This window comes from Oncorhynchus gorbuscha, unplaced genomic scaffold (assembly GCF_021184085.1).
Source record: "Oncorhynchus gorbuscha isolate QuinsamMale2020 ecotype Even-year unplaced genomic scaffold, OgorEven_v1.0 Un_scaffold_2617, whole genome shotgun sequence".
Lineage (NCBI taxonomy): Eukaryota > Metazoa > Chordata > Actinopteri > Salmoniformes > Salmonidae > Oncorhynchus > Oncorhynchus gorbuscha.
The window spans coordinates 1-5000 of record NW_025747079.1 but is presented as its reverse complement, the minus strand read 5'-3'; positions in this window follow the sequence as shown (position 1 = coordinate 5000).

The following is a 5000-nucleotide window of genomic DNA, read 5'->3' as shown; positions in this document are numbered from 1 at the left end:
AAAAGGAATTGGCATTTAAACAATATATGGAGCGTGCTAAAATCAAGTTGCAACAAGAACGTATAGAGTTGGTTAGGGAAGGAAAGATCTCAGGGGAGAGTTTGTTTTGGGAAGGTGACCCAGATTTACCTAGGGTAGTTCCGCTTTTGGTTGTGCCCCAGAGACATTTGATATTGTTGGGAACTTGCGGTTATTGCCTCGGTTTAATGAAAGGGACCCCGAGACATTCTTTTCGTTGTTTGAGCGGGTTGCTAACGCTAGGAGTTGGCCTGATTCTGACCGCACTTTAATGTTGCAGTGTGTGCTGACTGGTAAAGCGCAGGAAGCATATTCAGCTCTTAGTGTACACGACAGTGCCAGTTATGATAAAGTTAAAACAGCTGTGTTACAGATTTATGAATTGGTCCCTGAGGCTTACCGCCAACGATTTAGAACTTTAAAAAGGGAAGATAACCAGACTCATGTTGAGTTTGGCGCGACAGTTATCTTTACAGTTTAATCGCTGGTGTTCTGCCTCTGCAGTTGTGACTTTCCAAGGGCTGTGTGATCTGATTATGTTAGAGCAATTTAAGGACACAATTCCTGATCATATTGCCACTTATATTAATGAACAGAAAGTAAAGAATGTTGCTGAAGCTGCGGTTTTGGCAGACGAGTATGTGTTGACTCACAAAAGTGTCTTTGCAAAACCCCGTATTCGGAAAGAGTGGGGGCGTTCGGATAGATTTGGGCTTCGCTCACCGAGATACTTTGATTCTCGGGCAGAGTTCTATTCAACTAGGGTTGAACCTGACTCCCATGGTAAGGCTGACTTTGGGCAGGAGTGTCACTACTGTCAAGGTTCAGGTCATTGGAAAACGAATGTCCACTTCTCAGGTCAAAGGGTGCTTACGCTAAATCTAAGCCTGCTGCGTTAGCTGCACCTGTTCCACATCAGTTCATTCTTGACTCATTTCCTCAGGCCCAGGAGAATGTGAAAGTCCATATTGATCCAGACTATTTACCTTTCATTACAGAAGGTTTTGTGTCTATGTTAGGAAGTAAAGACCTAGTGCCAGTGAAGATCCTGAGAGACACAGGTGCCTCTGAATCATTTGTGTTGGAGTCTGTGTTACCCTTTTCTGCTGAGACTGATTCGGGAATAGTGTTCTAATTAGGGGAATAGGTTTGAACACTCTGTCAGTTCCATTGCATAAACTGATGTTGGATTGTGGGCTGGTGAAGGGTGAAGTTGTTGTGGGGGTGCGTCCTTCGTTGCCTATTGAGGGTATCGACGTTATCCTTGGGAATAACTTGGCAGGTGAGCGTGTATGGCCAGTTGTGTTTCCATCTCTAGTGGTTTCCACTAAGCCGTCATTTGTTGGGATTCCTGATGAGAGTGTACAGAGTTTCCCAGAGGTGTTCTCTGCGTGTGCAGTGACACGTTCTATGAGCCGTGGCGAACTAGTCACTGCGCCGACTAATGATAATAATACAAAGTATGTCACTGTTTTCCCTGTTATCCCGTTATCTGTAACCCGCTCAGATCTAATCAATGCTCAACGGGATGACCCCACGTTGGAAGAGTTGCGTGATCAAATTGTGCCTATAGAACAGTTGGGAGATGTCGCCCATGGCTATTTTCTCCAAGAGGATGTCCTGATGAGAAAGTGGGTGTCTCATGATAGTGTTTTTCTGGGGAGGCAATTAGTCAGGTTGTTGTACCAGTTAAGCTTCGTGAGTTGGTGTTGGAAACTTCTCACAGTGACGTTGCTGGACATATGGGGGTGAGGAAAACCTACAATCGCATATTAAGACATTTCTTTTGGCCTAGATTAAAGAGGGATGTTTCTGATTTTATCAAAACTTGTCACACCTGTCAATTAACTGGTAAGCCTAATCAAGCTATTAAACCAGTACCATTGTTTCCTATTCCTGTACTCAGCCAACCTTTTGAGTATCTGATTATTGACTGTGTGGGTCCTCTGCCTCGTTCTAAAAGGGTAGCAGTTACCTGTTCACTGTGATGTGTCAGACCACTAGGTTTCCTGCTGCCTATCCTCTCCGATCTATCACGACTAAATCGGTGTTAAAAGCTTTGACTCAGTTTCTCTCATTGTTTGGAATCCCTAAGGTCATTCAGAGTGATCAAGGATCTAATTTTACCTCTAATCTGTTTGGTCAGGTTCTTCAACAGCTCCATATTAAACACAATGTGTCTAGCGCCTATCACGCGCAAAGTCAAGGAGCACTGGAACGTTTCCATCAAACACTTAAGTCTTTGTTGAGAGCTTATTGTACTGAGATGGATAAGGATTGGGAGGAGGGGTTGCCTTGGTTACTGTTAGCCGCTAGGGAAGTTTCACAGGAGAGCACAGGTTTCAGTCCAAATGACCTTGTGTTTGGACATAGGGTGCGTGGACTTTTATCTGTTCTCCAGGATGACTGGAAGTCTCCCGAGCCTCCTCAGTCCCTGTGTTCGTATGTGTGTGATTTCCGGCGACGGCTGTATGCCGCTGGTGAAATGGCTAAAGAGAAGTTATCATCTTCACAGGATAGGATGAAGGGCATATTTGATCGCCGAACTGAGCCTCGTCACTTTAGTCCAGGTGACCAGGTTCTTGCTCTGCTGCCAATTGTTGGTTCTCCTTTTCAAGCCAAGTTTCAAGGTCCATATACAGTGGTGCGCCAGTACACTGAGCAAAATTATCTAGTTGCCACTCCAGAACGGAGGAAAGCACACCAGCTGTGCCATGTAAATCTGTTAAAACCCTATTATGCACGTTCCTCTGAGACTGAACAGTGGGATTCTACAGAGGACGGTAAACCTGTTCTTTTGGCTGATACCGTTGTTTCCTTGGGTTCTTGTCGTGCTAGATCTGTGCATGAGGAGGAAGATGTTCCTGGTCCTGACGATTGTATATTGCAGGGTAGATTGAAAAATTCAGAAACACTGGATATTTTAGACAGTCTTCTCACTCACCTACCTGTTGATGAGCGGAAAGAGATGGTTGGTCTGATTCAGAGATTTCCAGGTTTATTTTCTGATACACCTACACGTACAAACTTAATAGAACATGATATTGACATTGGAGGTGCTGACCCCATTCGTCAGCGGTTCTATAGAGTTTCTTCAGAGAAACTACGTTGTCTGGATGCTGAGGTCAAGTACATGCTGGAGAGTAAGATAGCAGAGCCTTCTTTCTCCAGTTGGGCTTCTCCCTGTATCTTGGTCAGTAAACCGGATGGAACAAACCGTTTTTGTACGGACTACCGTAAGGTAAACAGTGTCACAAAGCCAGATTCATTTCCTCTTCCTCGGATGGAGGACTGTGTTGATCAAGTCGGTGCAGCTAAGTTTGTGAGCAAATTTGACCTGTTAAAAGGCTATTGGCAGGTGCCACTGACGAGTAGGGCACGTGAAATCTCTGCCTTTATTACACCCTTTGGTCTGTACTCGTATTCAGTTATGAGTTTCGGTCTGCGCAATGCACCTGCCACTTTTCAGCGACTTATGAACAGGGTTGTCGCCGGTCTGACCGGGTGCGCTGTTTATTTGGACGATGTAGTGATCTATGCAGATACTTGGGAAGAACATCTGTCCCGTATTCAAGCCTTGTTTGAACGTCTGGCTGCAGGTCGCCTCACAATCAATCTGGCAAAATGTGAGTTTGCTCAGGCGACCGTTACATACCTTGGAAAAGTGGTTGGGCAGGGTGAAGTGCGTCCTGTTCGGCTAAAGTGGTGGCTATTGATGCTTTTCCACCACCAACTACTAAAAAGGAACTGATGCGTTTCTTGGGCATGATTGGTTATTACCGTAGTTTTTGTAATAACTTCTCTACTGTGGTCGCTCCCTTGACAGATATGCTGAAAGCTAAGGCTGTTTACGTTTGGTCTACTCGTCAACACGCTTTTGAAGATTCAAAGAGGTTGCTTACCTCAACTCCAGTGCTGGCTGCTCCTCGCATGGATTTGTCATTTACCTTGCAGGTGGATGCTAGTCATGTGGGGGCAGGTGCAGTTTTGCTGCAAGCAGATGTGTCTGGGATTGAGAAGCCTGTTAGTTTCTTTTCTAAAAAGTTTAACGATTATCAGTTGAACTATTCGGTTATTGAAAAGGAAGCGCTAGCACTCATTTGGGCGCTACAACACTGGTGTATGTCGGGTCGGGGGTAGTACCTATTGTGGTCTACACCGACCATAACCCCCCTCACTTTTTGAGGTCCATGATGTGTCCAAACCAGAGGATAATGCGATGGTGTTTATTTTTACAATCATTCCATCTAGATGTGAGGCACATCCGGGGACTGAAAAACGTGATTGCTGATGCGCTCTCTCGTGCGCCCTGTTCCTAATGTTTACGTGACTGACCATTGTTTCGTATTGTCATGTTCTCTCTCTGTCCCTGTCTGCTCCCTCCCTGGTCTTGTTTTCTTTCCTCTTAAATGTTTGCTTCCTGTGCGAAGGTTGCTGAGGTCTGGGGAGGAGGTTGGCTGGGGCAAATTGTAAGTGTGAACAAGGCCTGTGTCAATTTGGGACGCGGGAGGCCTGTGTCAATTTGGGACGCGGGAGGCTGGTATGTTGTTCCGGGGTCCTTGTTGGTCCCCGGTTTTATGGGGGGAATGTGACGACCCTCCCACTCTGTCTGCCGTATTCTGTCTTTGTTCTTGTTTCCTTATTAGGATGCCGGTGGGCGGAGTTGAGAGGGTCGTCAGCTACATGGGAAACACCTGGGCCAGGTGTCTCCCAGGATAAATAGACCTCTTCAACATTCATGGAGGAGACTCTCTCCATGCAGACACCTGTTGTAGATTGTGGTGTGGTTCTTGGTGGCCTTTTGTTTGTGTGCTTTGGCACCTTTCAACACCCTGCATTATCACATTCATGCATGCAAAACACTCACTTACACTACGGACTACTGATTACACACACCATTGGATATTTTCCTTAGTTGCTTTAGTTAATAAATATATCTTTTGTTACTCCTTATCTCCACGTTGTCTCCCTTTGTTACGGGC